The sequence below is a fragment of the Battus philenor genome, unplaced genomic scaffold, assembly GCF_028537555.1.
Source record: "Battus philenor isolate CCGP_79_NKW_IND1 unplaced genomic scaffold, ilBatPhil1.0.hap1 SCAF_28, whole genome shotgun sequence".
Lineage (NCBI taxonomy): Eukaryota > Metazoa > Arthropoda > Insecta > Lepidoptera > Papilionidae > Battus > Battus philenor.
This window is the reverse complement of record NW_027181691.1, coordinates 8,551,109-8,571,956: the sequence shown is the minus strand read 5'-3', so window position 1 is coordinate 8,571,956 and position 20,848 is coordinate 8,551,109.

Here is a 20,848-nt window from a genome sequence, read left to right as displayed (position 1 = left end):
TCACACTCAATGTCGGCAGCTGTGAAATCGCAACTCAACCAGCTATACGGTACCTAGGAGTAATGATCGACCATAGGCTAAACTTTAAAGATCAGGCTGAGAGAGCAGCAGCGAAAGCGTCTCTGGTGACAGCTAAACTCTGCCGACTCATGCCTAATGTCGGAGGTCCCAAGCAAAACAGAAGGAAGTTATTAGCGTCGGTGACTACGTCCGTGCTTATGTACGGAGTACCCATATGGTCCGACGCACCGAGCAAACAGGAGTCCCGACGGAAAATCGCCTCTGTTTATAGAGTCAGCACTCTACGGGTAGCTAGCGCCTTTCGTACAGTATAGGAGGATGCAGCATGCGTGATAGCAGGTATGGTTCCTGTTGCGCTTCTTGCAGACGAAAGAACTGATCTGTACCTTAGCAAAAAAAGCAAATCAGACCCAACTTCAGCTGAACTTAGAATTCGGGGAGGACTGAAAAGCTTGCAACAGTGGCAATCGTCCTGGGATAAGTCGACGAAAGGAAAATGGACGCGTAAGCTTATACCAAACCTAGAGTCATGGGTGAACCGAGATCATGGAGAGTTGAACTACTACCTGACTCAGATGATATCCGGCCACGGCTGTTATCGAGCGTATCTCCATAGGTTCAAATACGAAGATTCCCCTGACTGTCCTAATTGTGTCGGAATGATTGAAGATGCAGAGCATGTCTTTTTCGTCTGCCCCCGATTTAACGAAGCCAGGAGGTCTTGGGAAGAAGGTGTAGGATGCAAAATCTATCCTGAAACTCTGATAGCTACAATGCTATCCTCGCCTTCGGCCTGGGAACTTACGAGCGCGTACTGTACGACGGTGCTAAATGAGTTGCGTAAAATAGAGCAAGAGCGGAGGAAGTTGGCCTGAACAGCCACTCTATCAGAGAAAGCTGCGGCTAAATCCCCCCCGCGAAGTAATGCCTAACGGCCATGCCGTGGGGACCAGGGATACCGAAGAGAGAGGATTGTTTTTAGTCGGTATTGATCTAGATCGAGTCCGACATACGGGGCACCAACATCAGGCCCTATGATACGTAAAAGTATTTTTAAACCTCTATAAAAAAAAAATATATATATATATATATACATATGTGTTAATATTTACAAGGGAAAGGTACTACATAAATACGAATAATTAAGAGATGATTTATTTACATTTATACAGAGAGTTTGCAAATAGATATAAAATCTTTAAAAGTTTTTGTTGATAAAGGAGCTGTGTTCACCCGTTTAAAAATTTTATGCATATAACCTAACCTTATCATAAGGTTAGGTTATATGCATATAATAAAATAATGTAATGTAATAAAATAATATAATAAACAATATGCGTATAATAAAATATCATTTTTCTTAAACATCGATTATAATTTAATTGACAATCAAAGATAACGATTTCGTTGGCGTAGTATAACCAGCGAGGTCAATTACGAAGTGAAATTACATCGGTTTGTAATACTTTCATTAAATCGAATATTCGGTACGACTTTTTGTGGTACGTCATTTTAAAATCAAAATAATTTTTAACATGAAAAGTTTAACACGTTCATTCCTTTAAAGCTTTTACATCGATAACAAACCAGAAAGTACATATAAAATGTGTATATTATTGAGTAGGGAACCCTAAGAGCCTCTGACCTTCCATTATTTTCGCAGTTTGATCCGATATATTCTACCTGTGAGCTCGGGGCTAGATAAAGTACTTTTTAAGTATCATAGCGGTTTTTCTTTACCCTTTCAAATATATTTTTGTATGACTAACATAACAACCTCCAGGGCAAGAAGGTTAAACGTTTTGATATTCGGAAAAATGTATATCACTGCTAATGTTTACATGTTATTTTTTATGTAAACATGATATTGTTTTAATTTTCATTTAAATTTATATTAGAGAGGTAGAGCTTAGAAAACAATTTTATTATTACTTATATAATATTTCAAATATTTGAGATTTTTCTCATTACACATATTATTCACCCTGTAAGTACTTTAATGATTAGCAGTTTGTACGAAGTCTAGAGAAAGGTAAGGAAGGCTAGCACAAACTCTATATACATCATCATTTTACTGTTTGTTCATACGCCCCGCAGTCACCGAAACAATTATGTTATCATAAAGTATTTACCCGATAAATGGATTAGTCTAATGAAAAAAAATGTATCACTGTGTAAAGTAAATTCTTTATTGATTCTTCCAAATCAATGTCATCCTCTTCAAAGTAATCCCTGTCCGTTGAAACATATTACTGTAACGATTTTTCGAGTGCTCGAAACTATCGGCATAGTCTTTTTCCGGCCTTCAAGACTTTTTTCGATTCGATTTTTATGTACTCAATCGTGTCAAAATAGCAGCTCTGCATAAGCATTTTCAACTCGCTGAAAAGCCAGAAGTCGCACGGAGCCAAATCAGGCGCGATATGAGTCATCCTTTTGACATTATTTTTTTTTAAATGAGCAATTCTTGACAAACAAAGGCTTAGCAAATGATATAGACAGTCCTATTAATATCGGATAAAAAATTACCTGCCTCCCAAATGCCGGGGAGTTTTACATGTCCATTTTACTTTATTGTTTGATCACAGTAGTATATAATTTATATCAATAGCAGTGTACAAATATGTCTTACAAAAGAATCTAAACAAATATAAAGCATTTGAAACTATGCAAAATACAAAAAGAGTGCAGATCAGTAATATACTGGCGGTAAAGCCAGGGCCAGTCTTCCGTAAGGACGTTTGTCGATAGTCTTTCACCCTGTTGGGGGTAATGAGAAATATTGCTGCGTAATATGCACGTTGACGTGATTGCAACGTAAACACGCGTTTTACTTTTAAGAATAAAACAATTTAAATTATTACCCTTTTTGAAGCAAATATATTTTAAAATACTTCGTATCTGTTCAGTTTGTTTATCTTATACCTGACCAAATAAATTGGTTATATACATACATATATATATATATATTAGGGGGACCGGAAAGTAGTGTCGATTCTGTCCACATATTTCTTCGAAAACTGATTGATTTTACCGCTCCGGCATTGAAACTTTGTATACTAGATGGCAAAAGGTTGTTGATAACGAAGGTAAATATATTGTTGATTAGAAATAATAACTTTTTATATGTATATATAAATATATACACATCTGTATGTATATGTACTTGTGAATGTATGTAATTATTGTCTTTATATATATAAATATATATACATACATACAATAATTCTCGTGTGTATAAACCTTACGAATTTTTCATTTTAATTTAAAGAGGAATATTTATAAATCACAAGCTATGTATTTCTTCGCGTAATATAACCTTGTTGACAAATTGACGAAACAAATTCAAAATAATATAACACACATTACATTATGTAGAGTTAAAATTGGAATAAAGATATTATAATATTTTTTACTGCACACTCACCTATACGCATACGTAATATATTAATATTACCATTTGATAAATAATCTCAACCAAATCAACGTTTATTGGATGTCAGAGGAAATTGAATTTTAACTATGTACACGACGATGACAATTCTATATGACGAGAGTCACGTAGATTATTAATATTCAGGTTTCGTATCTCCGTTTTAATATATATATATACGCATTATTTAATTTTCTTCGTATTCTTGCCTATTTGACATACTCGGTCTTAAATCACAAATTCGGTTTTTTACTTAAGATATATAATTACTTCTGTACTTTACTACGATGGAATACTACGTAGTAAATATATATATATATACATATATATATATCAACTCAAGGTATCTACTTGCGTTTTCACTATGTTTTTAAGAAATTTTGAGTGTATAGGTTAAATAACTAGGAATGAAATTAGAAAAACTATTGATCTCATCATAAGTGGATGCTGACAGATGTTAGCGACAATACCGCAGCTTCATGTGCGGATTTGATCGCGTCTGAACCACTCTCAATTGCACAATAGTTGAAGCAATTTAAATCACAGAAGACTGGCACAAAAGGTGTAGTAAAGTGCGACTTAATTTCCAAATGAATCATTAAAAAAAAAACTATTTAATCTTTCAAATTGCTTTTGCTAAGCACGTTACAATAGTCAAAATTGATTGATATATCGTGTGTTTAAAAATATATTCATTCACAGAATAATTCAAAATTTTTTATGTACTACTGCTAGGTTCGGAACGTTAAGTCCATCAAAAAGAACAATGCAAGAATTCAAAAGAAACATGGCGAAACTGTCAGAATCCTCAGTAGTGATGGATACGACAGGACAAGGAATCATCGTTTCGTCATCAACCATCGACTGCAAGGCTTAAGCATCCCCCTAAGATATATATGGGGGATATACCATAATCGCCACGCCTAGCAGACATCATTCTCTGCGTACCATAATACCATATATGGTATATGGTATGGTATATGGTATGGTATATGGTATGGTATATGGTATGGTATATGGTATGGTATATGGTATGGTATATGGACGCTGCTGTCCGTTCTCTGGAAAACTTGTTTATTTGCAGTGGTAATCCTATATTATTAATGCACAAAGTGTAAATTATATATAAGACTGCGTCTCGGAAATTGAATCCGCGACCAACGATCGCAAGTCACAATCCTCTATCGCTAGACTACCACTGATCATAAGGAATAAACGCTGGAAATAATAAAATATATGATTATTAATGCACAAAATGTAAATTATATATAAGACTGTGTCCCAAGAATTGAATCCGCCACCAACGATCGCAAGTCACAATCCTCTATCGCTAGACTACCACTGATCATAAGGAATAAACGCTGGAAATAATAAAATATATGATTATTAATGAACAAAATGTAAATTATATATAAGACTGCGTCTCGGAAATTGAATCCGCGACCAACGATCGCAAGTCACAATCCTCTATCGCTAGACTACCACTGATCATAAGGAATAAACGCTGGAAATAATAAAATATATGATTATTAATGAACAAAATGTAAATTATATATAAGACTGCGTCTCGGAAATTGAATCCGCGACCAACGATCGCAAGTCACAATCCTCTATCGCTAGACTACCACTGATCATAAGGAATAAACGCTGGAAATAATAAAATATATGATTATTAATGAACAAAATGTAAATTATATATAAGACTGCGTCTCGGAAATTGAATCCGCGACCAACGATCGCAAGTCACAATCCTCTATCGCTAGACTACCACTGATCATAAGGAATAAACGCTGGAAATAATAAAATATATGATTATTAATGAATAAAATGTAAATTATATATAAGACTGCGTCTCGGAAATTGAATCCGCGACCAACGATCGCAAGTCACAATCCTCTATCGCTAGACTACCACTGATCATAAGGAATAAACGCTGGAAATAATAAAATATATGATTATTAATGAACAAAATGTAAATTATATATAAGACTGCGTCTCGGAAATTGAATCCGCGACCAACGATCGCAAGTCACAATCCTCTATCGCTAGACTACCACTGATCATAAGGAATAAACGCTGGAAATAATAAAATATATGATTATTAATGAACAAAATGTAAATTATATATAAGACTGTGTCCCAAGAATTGAATCCGCGACCAACGATCGCAAGTCACAATCCTCTATCGCTAGACTACCACTGATCATAAGGAATAAACGCTGGAAATAATAAAATATATGATTATTAATGAACAAAATGTAAATTATATATAAGACTGCGTCTCGGAAATTGAATCCGCGACCAACGATCGCAAGTCACAATCCTCTATCGCTAGACTACCACTGATCATAAGGAATAAACGCTGGAAATAATAAAATATATGATTATTAATGAACAAAATGTAAATTATATATAAGACTGTGTCCCAAGAATTGAATCCGCCACCAACGATCGCAAGTCACAATTCTCTATCGCTAGACTACCACTGATCATAAGGAATAAACGCTGGAAATAATAAAATATATGATTATTAATGAACAAAATGTAAATTATATATAAGACTGCGTCTCGGAAATTGAATCCGCGACCAACGATCGCAAGTCACAATCCTCTATCGCTAGACTACCACTGATCATAAGGAATAAACGCTGGAAATAATAAAATATATGATTATTAATGCACAAAATGTAAATTATATATAAGACTGTGTCCCAAGAATTGAATCCGCCACCAACGATCGCAAGTCACAATTCTCTATCGCTAGACTACCACTGATCATAAGGAATAAACGCTGGAAATAATAAAATATATGATTATTAATGAACAAAATGTAAATTATATATAAGACTGCGTCTCGGAAATTGAATCCGCGACCAACGATCGCAAGTCACAATCCTCTATCGCTAGACTACCACTGATCATAAGGAATAAACGCTGGAAATAATAAAATATATGATTATTAATGCACAAAATGTAAATTATATATAAGACTGTGTCCCAAGAATTGAATCCGCGACCAACGATCGCAAGTCACAATCCTCTATCGCTAGACTACCACTGATCATAAGGAATAAACGCTGGAAATAATAAAATATATGATTATTAATGAACAAAATGTAAATTATATATAAGACTGTGTCCCGGGAATTGAATCCGCGACCAACGATCGCAAGTCACAATCCTCTATCGCTAGACTACCACTGATCATAAGGAATAAACGCTGGAAATAATAAAATATATGATTATTAATGCACAAAATGTAAATTATATATAAGACTGTGTCCCAAGAATTGAATCCGCGACCAACGATCGCAAGTCACAATCCTCTATCGCTAGACTACCATTGATCATAAGGAATAAACGCTGGAAATAATAAAATATATGATTATTAATGCACAAAATGTAAATTATATATAAGACTGTGTCCCAAGAATTGAATCCGCCACCAACGATCGCAAGTCACAATTCTCTATCGCTGCTAGGCTACCACTGATCATAAGGAATAAGCGCTGGAAAATATATGGAAGATTTTATACCTCCCTGTGTTTTAAGTATATAAAGCTGTGACATTAAGTTATAGTTTAAGTTAAGAATTACCGTTGTTTCCGCGCGACATATAAATGTCCTGGCTGCGAGAAATAAACGGATGCAACTTTTGTTACATGGTACTGGGATTAACTACAGTTAACTTATCTTATTCATCTTTCTTCATTAAAAACAACAAAGCAACATGAAACTCAGCTTACCGCGTTGAACACATTTTTCTTACTTCATGTATCATTATCATTATTCTGTCCAAAGGCCTCCGCCATAAATTACCAACAAGACCGTTAGGAAACTTTCTTCCAGTGGTCCTGATCTTTGGTGATTTAAATGTGGTCGTCGTTTCACTTTATAGGTGGTTTGTGATCTCTGCTGTAGAACCTTAATGCCAACAGCAACCTTTTCTGCGCTCTATGTGTCCTAATAAATGCCAATTCAATTTGCCAATCCATAATAATAATAAATACCAATAATGTAAGCTATGTCGGACACTTTCCTTGGTGTACGGTGATGGTGTGGCACCATTAGACTAGGTGCAGCCTCACGGTTTCGTTGCTTTTAATTATTCACATGGGTTCAAATAACTTAAAATATTTAACATTGACTTAATGATTATTAACCTAATGGCTATGTAACTATGTAGCAAGTTAGATTAGCTTGGTTCGACATATCATATATGCATTACTTGTATAATTAAATAAGTAGTGATTTAATATATACTTATGATATAATATCTTTATTATATACAAGTTTAATACACAGATTATCCTTAAAAAATAAAAATATATTACTTTAAAATTTTACGTCGAAAAATTCAGCTCCATTTCATATCTCTGAAAGGAAATTTCTTATTCACTTTATGAAACTTGGTTCGCTTGCTCCAAGCCAAATTCTATGGCTCCGTACGAATTTATCGAGGCATGATATTTTCCGCTTTACAAGGCCCTCTGTTTCAACTACGAAGAAAAATCGAATATGAGAAATTCAACATTCAAAAAGAACGAATGTGAGCTTTTACAAGCTAAGTTTCAAAGTTTTTGAGAATATTTAAGAGGCGAAGTAATCGTGGATGTTGATACATTGAAATAAACAAGAGTTTCGAACTATTCTAAATTGAAATTCTAGTTTTAGGCATACACGAACGAAATACTTCAAGAAAATTCTGTGCTACTTTTCAACACACTCACACACACACACACACACAAAGACATTGAAGTACAGATAAAGAATAATTTTATATGTGGTAGCACAATATTTATCTTGAATAAAATCATTTTGTTTACGTAGTAAATATGTATATGAAATTTAATTTTTTCGCTATTTAAGAAAACGCTGATGGCTTTATCGCAATTTATAAATAGAAAAGTCTACGACGTAGTACTAATAAACAAATTGTATTTAAATATGTTTTCTTATATAGGTAAACTCATCATTTTCCCACTCATGCCGCGTCAACCGGCTCACGTCGACATCATTTCCTATTGTTACATAAAATTGCAGCTCGAATATAAAACAATCTGTCGACTTCCTTATCTCTTGAGAAATATAACCCAGGTCTCTACAAGGTCAAAGTAAACAAGTTCTTACTGAGTCTCCGTGGTTCATCTTCGACCATATCATCGCTTTGCAACATAAGAGTTGATGGTCAAAAGCTTGATTATAAATGCTGATTAATTTATATTTTCTATGTATTTATTTATTTTTAGAAATCATTATTATTTAAATTCAGATAAAATTGATAAAGGTGCGCTTAAAAAGCCGTTTTATCACTACTGGCGATTTATTTTAGATCAAAATAAACATAACAATTACCTCGAGAAAGGTCGTTCTGTCTGGGATATGAAAATTAATAGAGACAATGAAACAAGATCCAGAGGTTGCTTCACTTTACGAAAAACGGATCAATTAAAAGCCATTATATCCGTAAATCTAATGAATAATTTGGATAAGGGAGAGATATCAGGTGACTGTTCTATCAACAGCTAAGATGACCAGAAAATCTGATAATAAGGACGTCGTTCCGTAATATCATTATCATTAATTCAGACATAAGACGTTCACAGCTGGGCGTAACCTCCTTCGAAGATTTTCAATAGGATCGGTTTGAGGCGGCTTGTTTCTAGCCTATTGCTTGTACCAATCCTACGTTGCGAATGCCGGGCCGTAGTACCCTGTTTAAATTTTAAGACCCCAGCAGCTATCTGTTCTGCAGGACGTGGCTTGCCTACCTTCAACTTACCAATTTTCTTCCCGAATGCTGTACGGTCAAACCCGCTACTGCGCACGGTGGAGCTGGATACGTGTGTGGCCAAATGTTCGAGGCTCACGGGGGATTCTTGCAGCACCTGTATAGGTTTACGCTCAAAAGGAGTCCCTCGTGCATCTGTAACCCAACGGTGGACCAGATCGTGGTGCACGCGAGCACGTGGTATACAGAGGGTTTAGAATATCTAATGAAATGGAAATTGGTAGGAGCATTACTTACAGGAACCTCGCTTGGATAAAGAGGAGAGTCACCATATTTTCCTGCAATTTAGTCACAAAATCGTTAGTGATATAATAATAGAAGAAAAAAAAACAAATTAGGAGACTGAATTGTTACACAAAAATATTAGAAATAATGAAAAAATGTATTGTATAAAATTATTTATAATTTGTATATTATTATATAAGCATGGGAGGCGATTTCGAAATTAAATGTAAACGATTGCTATCAGAATGAAAGAAAATGTGAACAATAAAGTAGAAAACGTGAAAATAAAAATATTAATTGAAATAATTATTAGTATTAACAGCTTTGTCGCTGACATAAGGGATAGGAAAGGCCTCCAATAATGTGGACCAAAAAAAAAACTCACCAATACGCTGACAGACGTCGGTTACTTTTATTATTCGCCGTTTCTACTCATTTCTGTTACAATAGAATAATCTCCAACTTACGCAAAGAAAAAAATTAATAATAAAATAATCTTTATTTGCACAGGATGATAAATACGCGAGATATTCAATATAAATTGTTCGCAATATGAAGCAGAAAGGCAAACCTCAGCAGAAAGGGTTAATTGCCCGTAAGGTTACCAAAAATGGGTGCCTTGAAGAGAAGAGTGAATATTAATTTATATTAATAGGCTGCTGAGTTTTAGCCGCAGAGGTTGTATCACTAATTAGCGTCGTGTGGAATCGCAGTGAGATACCCGTCATGGTTTAGTCAAAGAAACGAAAATAAAATTAAAGTCAAATTCTTAATTTTACTTTGAAATTCTTGTACCATTTAACTAAGTACTTTTTTAGTAAAATAATACAATATTTGTTTATGTCACTATCCACGAAGAACCGTTTACAGTAACCGCTTATAAATGTCATCAAAATAATACAAGAAGCATCGAATTGGATAGAAACAAGAATCAGATTGAACTCTATAATGGTATCCTTCTTAAACCTACTAGATTATTTAACGCGCGTTATTCTGAGAATAATCCACAATAAACTCGGAGAGAATTTATTTTGTGGCCACTTTTTATAATATTTCTAATACAGTAGTAGAGAAAATGATTCCTTTCTTGTTGTCAGCTGGAAATCCTTTACTGTCATACGATTTTTACAAGTTTATGCTTCATATAATTCTTAATTTTTTAAAAGTCTATAATCCACGACAAGGCCTTAGCCTCCTGTAAAGCTATCTATGGTGATATATCATAATAGGCGATGCTAGGCGGATTTTTTATAGCCCTGTTTTTGGGGACTTCGTTCACTCTTACATGTAGGTCAGAGATATTATTTACAACAGTAAATGATGTTTTTCAGTTTTGATTTTAATTATTTTTCTTTTATGCCTAATTTTTTCTTCTGTTCATTATCTTTAGTTCTTCACAATATCTGTCACTCTTCACATGTTTTGCCGTTCGTTCAGACTTCCCCTGTGGGAGTCGTATATACACTGATGTGATGTCTGAATGAATAATAGGTGTAAGATTTTGTGGGCGAGATTAGCCGATGGGCGAACTTAGTGTGCCGAATTAGTGCAGCGAGCACATGCACGCACCGGTGACGCGGGCGCAGACCTTTTGTTACTTTTGTTTCTTTTATTTCTTTTGCGCCTTTGTTCTATTGCCCGCTTTCACTCGGTCGCAGAGCACATTGCGCCCCAGAGTCCTACGACGAATGCACGTCCTTTTTGCTCGCACTCAAGCGATAATAAAAATTTGTTCGTGTGTTAAATAAATTGATAAAGTGTTACAAATATCTTTTAATAAGTCGCCAACCCTTAACTGGTGACCCCGAAACGAACGCAGCAAGCATTAAGATGGAATCCAGAAGCGGTAGTCGAGAGCGCAATGCAGACGGAGCGGATCAGCAATATGCCGCAGAGGAGAAGTCAACATAGTGTTGACCGGGGGCAATGATAACCGCAACCGCAACCGCAACTACAACCGCGACCACAACCGCTACCGCAACCACAACCACAACCGCAACCGCAACCACAACCGCAACCGCAACCGCAACCGCAACCGCAACCGAAACCGCAACCGCAATCGCAACCACAACCGCAACCGCAATTGCAACCACAACCGCAACCGCAACCACAACCGAAATCGCAACCGCAACCGCAACCACAACCGCAACCACAACTACAACCGCAACCACAACCGCAACCGCAACCGCAACCACAACCGCGACCACAACCGCTACCGCAACCGCAACCACAACCGCAACCGCAACCACAACCGCAACCGCAACCGCAACCGCAACCGAAACCGCAACCGCAATCGCAACCACAACCGCAACCGCAATTGCAACCACAACCGCAACTGCAACCGCAACCACAACCGAAATCGCAACCGCAACCGCAACCGCAACCACAACCGCAACCACAACCGCAATCGCAACCACAACCGCAACCGCAGCCGCAACCACAACCGCAACCGCAACCGCAGTCGCCAGCGCAACTACGCACACCTATCTACGCATACCTCTCCTTGATTGGCGAGATATCACAGATTTAGTTACAAGTTTACGACTTGCGTCTATATCATGTTTTTATTTAGTTCTATTTGGTAAACATCGATATTCAAATTTTATCTCAGTTGTAATTTCTGAATCACAGTATCGAAGTCTTTTCCAACCCTACCTTACATAACTACGTCTTATTTTTACGAATAACACTTTGGCACATTGTTCTGCACAACCATAGAAGTATTGGTAGGCAGATTAGTGATTCTTTTTTTTCTTAAATTTATTGTATTACACTTCTAGGATATAACTTGGTGCTGTTTTGTACTCGTACACAGTTGTCCACAAAAAGTTATTACTTTTATGAAGGCTAGAGACAGATAACGTACTTATCGTTATTTGTAATACTAACCTTATACGTCGCTGTTTTTCTTATATCTTCTTTTCAGCCGATGAACGTCTCCTGCAAGATATACGCCTCCCCCAAAGGTCGTCACGATGATTGGTCCTGCGCTTCACACATCCAACAACTGCCCGCGAGATTAATTATGACGGCGATCCACCTAGCGGAAGGCCTATCCACACCATAAGTAAGAAAAGGACCAATATTTAGCCACTTCCGGACATGCATTTTATTTCCGCGATTAGTGCCAAACACCAAAATCGGTGTAACATAACTCCTGGAGATGCCCCGTGGAGGGGTGAAACACGTGTTGAGTAATTTGGCGGTGGCGGTTGTGTAATGCGCATTGTTTGTCGCATACGCATTTATCAGCAGGCTGGCGGGCGGTGCACTTTGTTGCACGACTGACACTGCATGTGCGGAAGTGGTTAAATATTGGTCCTTTTCTTACTTAGGATGGACTTCCGAAAGGTAACGCCTGATTCCATTAAATATCCACGCCATGTCTACCGGATCGTGGTCACCACTCGAAAACCTTTTGGGCCCAACGACCACCGGTTGCAGGATCGATGTGCCTCGGCTACTGCTACTTCAGACGGCAATTCTTCGAGCTACGTCGGCGATCTTAGTCTACGAAATACCTCGTTTCTGGTTCGTTCTCAAAGCTCCGGGCATAGCCCTCTCTTTTGCTCTCTGGGTGAGCTTGTGCCTTCTTATTAAACCCGTCGTAAGTGATTTTTCATATATATTCCGACTTTATAAAAATAGATCAGATATAGTGGTTAGATATGCTAAGTAAATAAAAATAATTGACGGTATCGCGTAAACGTATCGTATCGTAAGTAAACAAGATCACGAGTCTTGTAGAAATAAATCTTATATCGTGACATAACAAAAAATATACGCTAAATAAATTTGAACATGAATATGAAATCTTCCAAAACATAAGCTTCCCTTTATAAGTATGTTTCGTATTCCATATTGTTACACAAAAGTTTACGATTAGACAAATTCGTATGCTTCAGAATTTCAAGACTTTACACATATGTTAAAATATATGCAAATGAAGTTGTGAAATTTACACAGAGCTTATGCGATGTGGCACCTATTTTAAATCAATTTACAGCTTTTAATTTGTATTTCTATATTTATATTTTAGTTATTTAGATATTGGAAATTCGTTTAGTATTATGTTACATATGTATGCAGCGAAGAAATAGTGTAATATTGCAGTAGCGCTTTTTGATTTTTATTAATGTTTGTGATGTCGGCGTACTAGCAGTGATAGCCCATCGGTAAGAATTGAGACTTGCAATCGCAGGTCATGGTTTAGGTTCCCGGAATACAAACTAATATAAGATTGCTACTAATCACACACAAGTTTTCAGAGGATGGGCAGCAGCGTCTTCTGCGTACAATAATACCACACTGCGATTGCCAACCCGCCTGCCAAACGTTACCTGGTATATCCTCCCACAGAGGTTTTTGGGGGAGGCTCATGCCTAGCAGTGGGCGTTTATCGGGTGATAAGATGATGGTGATGACTGAATCTATTTATGCTGCCGTGAGACCTTTAGTTTCTGTTGTAGAGATCACTGGAACTATCAAGGTAGACAGACAGCTTATGATGTCAAGGTCAGAATAAGATTGATGTTGGCTACTTCTAACTGGTTCTATTAAAAATCTAGGAGGAAACTCTACATCCTGCAGAAGAAGTCCTATGACTGCCAAATAGTAAAGTCAATAATTGTATAAGATGTATATAGGTCCCCGGGTAATGTATAAAGTATACATATATATACATTATATATATATATATATGTATATATATGTATGTATACATTGACATGACATACATACATGACATTATATATATATATATATATATATATATATATATATATATATAATGTGTCAGTAAAGTGGTATTAATATATTGGATATTTCTGTATTGTACCGAATACTTCTAGAAATTATTAAAATGTGAACTGATATCTATTATATGTATCACTATTAAGATATAGTAGTGATAGATATAATAACATACCATACGAACATAAGGTTTATTTTCCAACGTATCTTTTTCCTGTTCTATTTTAAAAATTATAATTATAAAACGCTTTGAACGATCCGTTAAACAAATTTATTTTCAGCAATGCGAAGAGTATAAATAGAGTCGACCTATAAAGTTTACAAAACCGCTTAAACCCTTTTAACCACAATTAATATTGTAATGTATTCATTGAGAAAACGTTGTCCGAGTCATTTCACGGTGTCGATTCGAAATATATTTATTATCAACATAACATATATGTTTCTTTTTATTTTAATTTCCTTTCGAAAGGCTCCATATTATTTTATTTACAATGTACGCTCATTAATAGTCGGAATATCTTTGAGCCTTGTACATACAATCTTGAGGTACAAATCCTTTCAACAGCTATTGGTGTGAAATGGGATTCGTAAAAAAATAAAAATATATTATTAATTTCAAAATAAGAATATAACGTAAACATAAACATTAAAAAAACATAATTGCAAAATATAAATGTGTCAAAGAAATCAAATAAATATTGATACATAATCAATGATCATAAAAACTTTTTATGGAATATGTTACGTAAGCGTATATTTTTTCCGGACCCTATAATTACTTACTGTCATCAAGTATAAACACAGTAATAAGTTATAAATTTAGTGTAAAAGCCTTAAAAAGGTTTATGTAAAGCTAATTTACCGTCAAGGGAACACCTTGTCCAAAATTAACGGTTTTATAAATAATAAATAAGGTAATGACAATATGATAAGAAAAATGCTTTCGAAATTTAGTTCACCACACATCAAAATTAATAAAGCTATGACACATATTACTAATTTTTATATAGAGGATAAAATAATCACTCACAAATATGTTTAATTTATTTTTTCTATTGGAATGTATGGGCAGTGGTAGCGGAGCAGTAGAGGACTGAGACATGAGGTCGTAGATCACCGATTCGATTTCAGGACGACAATTATGTATAATTCACACTTTGTGCTTTAATTATAGAGAATCATCATTGCTCATAAACGGATTTATAAAGGATAGGCAGCAGCAACCTCTGCGTACTATAATACCACACTGCAATCCCCAACCCGCCTGTCAAGTCTGGTGATTATAATATTTCCCCCTATAGACACCTTTGGTGGAGGTATATGCCTTATAGTGGGCTTTTATGGGTTGAAACGACGACGACATTGTAATGCGACAGGCTAGTAAGTAAGTAGTCTGGCAGTATAAAGTGTGCGGAGAATGAAAGTAAACAATAATAAATTTTTATACATATGAATCTTTATTTCGAATACAAATTTTCTTACAGAATTATCTTTTCGTTATTTACCACTTCTGAAACCATTGATATTGAAAAAGGTTTACCATTAATTGACAGCAATGAGCTATGCATTCATCCCTATAAACCTTTTACATCTATACTTAGTCACACTTTAAAACGGTTAATATAAGGTTTCTAAAATAATAACAGTTTATTCAGTTATTACTAATATTTCTCCATAATAATAAAATTAGATTAATTATCTCAATTTATTGTTGATCCATTATGGTTTTTAAATATATGGCATGTCGTGGTTGTTTTTTGTTTTCAAATTGACTTTAATCCTGTGTTTTTCTCCCGTATATATATATACGTGTGTGTGTGTATATATACGTATATGATATGCAATTTCTGCCAGTTAACCGTTTGGGTGGTGCAGAGATAATTGACAAGGTATTATTCGCACAATTTTTTTGCACAAATTTACTTATTAGTACTGAATACGTAATATAAATATGTTTAAAATACGGTGACTTATTTATAATTTCATCGGGTGTAAATTTCTACAAGATACCATAGATAGATCTTTTACTTAGTTTTAAATCTTAAATTAAAAATAATGTTACTAAATAAATCTTATCAAAGCATTCAAAAGTTATTAGTTGATCGAAACATGTGAAATTTATAATTGTCTCATTTGCAGGGTTGATATTATACAATATAATTTCATCAAACGATATTAAATTTTAAAGAGCAAATGTTATATTTCTGGCAGGCAACAATTGAAGATTCAAAAATGCGTGTAAATGCCTACTCGAATTAAGATATTTTAAATTTAGAATTATACAGGTAAATATAATGCTTGGAAAGGGCAATCATAACTTTATTTTACGCAAGCACACAAACTTTCAAACAATGCATATAATTAATGGAATAATTTTTAAGAAAGTGAAAATATTTGTCATAAATTAATGGTCATAAAGACCCCGGTGCCTCATTAGAGTTAAGGTCGTAAAATAAAAGTTTAACAATACAACCCGGAGAAAATGGAAGAGGCAAAACAAGTTTCCGCAATAAATCATAAAAAAATTTATCTCGTTTCCACTTCTATAAGAAGACAAACTCACTTAAAGAAGTTGTAATACGTTTCAAAATTTTAAGAAATTCCTGCAATTTTTTGATACGATTCATTTGTGTATGGTAATAGTTTTTTCGCTATACAGAATGATGGTTTATTAGGTATTTGTGTATAAATACTTTAAAAGGATGAAGTTAAACATTTTCCCTTGTTGCAGTGGTTTTTTTATAGAAAATTACAAGGAGTTCTGGTTGGGGAGGTTGAAAGTCTTATATATACAGTATGATAGGTTATATTTACAAAAGCTTTAAAGAAACGAATGTAGAGCACATTTATCAGTAAAAATCTTTAAAACCTTTATACCTATTTGCAATCTTTCTGTGTAAAACGATCACTCTGAAATATTGTTGATTACTTTTATTTTTTGTATTTGAAACATACAGGTCAATATCTTCGGGCAGAACGAAGTCTGCAAAAGCAGTTAACAATAATTAATTTTAATATATAGTTAAAGGAATTTTCTTACTATATCATTATCAAGTTATTTATTATTTCAGAAACCGTTGATTTTTGAATAGGATGAAGCATAATTTAATAGCAATATTTACTCCTTCAAATTTTTTAAACCAATTTTAATCACTTTATATAAAATGATTAAAAGGGTATTTATAAAGATGAAATGGCACAATTATTGCATGTGTTAAAATTGGTTCGTACTGCATATAAATGCTGCAAAACAACCGAAAAAAAAATATTTATTTTCATCATTACATATCGGCAGTTTATGTCAGGGTATTCCATGCGAAAAAGTTTACGAATTAAGCGGATCTCATTCGAGTCATGTTCAAATACTTGATAACACCGTTCGTTTAAATACGTGTGAATGAAACTCCAAACTTTACGCAAGAATTTTGTGCTCGGTATGAATTATATTTGTTGTTTAAAAATCACCCTCAAGGTATTTAAACAATTTTCATTAAATGCGTAAGTTTCAAATGAAACGTTCTAGAACAGTTTAAACTTCTTTAATTAGTCGAATAAAAAGTCTAGTTCAAAAGAGGATTTATATATAGCTGTAAAATTAGAATTAATGGCATAAACTTTTGTTATAAATGTAATTTTTTTTAAAGCTGGCTATTAAGTTAATCAAAAAAATTTTTTCAGTTATTAGTAGAAGACGGGGAAAGTACAACTACAATATGAGACATATACATGCATAAAAAAAATATTTAAGAGTCTAACGAACTCTAAACGACAAAACACGCAATGTTCTACTTACAAAAACCGCTTGCAATATTTGAAGATGCAGACCATACCATGTTGAAATAACCTGATGCACTATTCCTCTGAACACTGGTCAGAAATATAATTATTATTATGGAATATATAATTATTTTATATAATCGATTACCTAAACTTAAACGCTCAAAGGAGTTTCACTGCACCTTCAGCGTATTTCCAAAACAGAATCTCACCTTCCTGTTCTCTTTGAACAACGGGTCCGAGTGTTAATTATCCAATATAAAAAAAATTACAATATAGCATCTTTTCAATGGCGATTTGTGGTGATTCAGTAGCAATGCTACTACGGTAGTATCCCGTCCCGTCTCACATATATATGCGAAACACAACTACCACTAGGTGTTTGACGCTGGTCGGTGTAATATCTCCTGAGGATGCCCCGTGGAGGGATGAAACACGTGTAGAGTTAACGGTAAACAGTGAATTAACGGTGGTACTTGTGTAATTCGCATCGTTTGCCGCATGCGCATTTATCAACGGGCGGTTCACTTCATTGCACCACTACTGCTGCATAGCGGAAGTAGTGTATATAAGACTTTCTTAGTTAGAATGGACTTACGCAAGGCCTGAATCTCTTAGACAAATAAATTTAACTTCTTTCTTTTATTATTGTTTTTATATGACACTTTAATAGAGTACGTATAAAAAAAATTGCAAGTGTTCTGTTTTGTTATCCAATGTAGAATAAATATCCAAAGAACCCGATATATCCCTGTGCGATATATCCTATGCGATGAACGAGTCACATCTAGGCTTACGTAGAATCTCACGCAAAGATTGTGGAACAAAGACCGCGAAGGTAAACATATTAACTGAAGGAAGAATGAAAAACGATCACGTCTATCTTTTTGAAGCCTCGTACAAATTATAAAGGCAATGATAAATACAGTTCATCATTATCATTTCAGTCATACGACATCCACTGCTGGATACTTCATCTTCTAATCACCTCATTCCTCAATCGATGTCGTAAAGAAATCCAAACACAGTTTACATATGCTATGTGATCGTGATATATCCAGAATAAAAACACGACAAAGTTTTTAGAAGTTTTATTTCGACTAGAAACTTTTACACGAAGTAACATCTTCACAAACCTCCGTAGGCGCACTTAGACAAAGCTATTCGATAAACACATAGCAATTCATATACAATTAATAGATTATTTAAATATTATACAGCTAAAGACTTTCAGTGATATTATTATATTAACTCATTTAATCGTTAAGAATTCTTAATGATGATATAATTTGAATTATTAATTGAATGTTTAATTTCAAAATTAATACAATAATACTTTATTTTCAGCCTTTATAATATTAATATATACAATGAAAAATTTTAACTCAAGATATTGATTGTAAATAGTTTACCTTTTTTTAATGTTTTGTATACAATGTAATAACAGTAAGAGTCTTAAGCAAGTAACATAAATATGTTTAAATACTGTTAACATTTCATTTACACAGGAAACATAACTTTTATGAAAAGTTATTGTAAAGAAAGCTTTGCTTTCTACTCGCTTTACATGCAAATCTAATTCAATTACAACATGAATGTTAAAATTTCAACTGCAGATACTATTGACTATTATAAATATTGATGTTTATTATTATGGAAACACTATAATTATTATGGAAACACATGTGTAGGCACTTCCAGAAAATATATGGCAACACTTTTACAGATTCATCAAGACGGAATGCAGTCCGAAGATCTAGTAGGGGATTGCTCTTTATTTGTCGCGTTGGACGCCCACTGTATGGCATAGGCTCCCACCAAAGTTCGCCACGCTGACCAGTCTACCACGCTCTACCAGCTAGCTTGTGGTCGCCACTACAGAACCTTTCAGCCCCAACGACCATCAGTCGCGACCAATGTTCCCCACCCATCGCCACTTCAGAAGACCAATTGTGAAATAAATAAATTGCAAATATAATTCAAAGTGCTTTACAATGCAATTAACGTAATTAATAATTTTGCACTACCACAATTGTTTCTCACTTATATATTGGAGCAGACAGAGCTACGAACAGTAAAATGAGCCGAAGAGCCTACACATATATCAATTTGTATATGTACAATGAGTTTTCATACAATTTTGTTACATGGAGTTTTTGAGTGATACATACATACGAATACATCATCTCTGTAGCTTAAATAATGAATATAGAATTTATTATATATTAAATTTAATTCACTTTCAGTTTGGCCTTGGAAATTGGTCTCCAGCAAGCAGATTCGTCTACCGACTAAACGAGTTCGTCTGTAAATCTTGCAGATGGACATCCTGCGCTGTACAGCCTTATCCCTTAATAGCCTAGAGTTTCAATTTTGATACCAATCTTTTAAACCAAATGTTCACATTACTATTAGTTTTTTTTATAGGTTGCCTGTACGAATTTTACTGTTGTATAATATTCTTTCCAACGAAATTAAAAAAAAAGCTATTTTTCCCTTCATCTAGACCCTCAAGCAAACACAGTAATATTAAAAAAAATCCCTTTTGTAAATCAGGCTATTAAGGGTTAAAGTGCCAATAGCCTTCTGTTATGTGCGCTATATAACCTGCACACAGCCTCTCCAACTTACCAATTAGCTGAGTTTTGTTTGTCAACTTTCATTCATCTATGAATCTCTTCTTTCATGGTTATATCTCGTAGGGAAACCACGAGGATAGCTCTCTTTACGGTTCGTTGAGCGAAAGTGAGCATGCCAATGAAACCAAAAGAGACAGATCAGAAAACTTAATAGAATGAATAATATAACTCTTTTTAACTATTACAAAAATGAATGTTCTATACTAC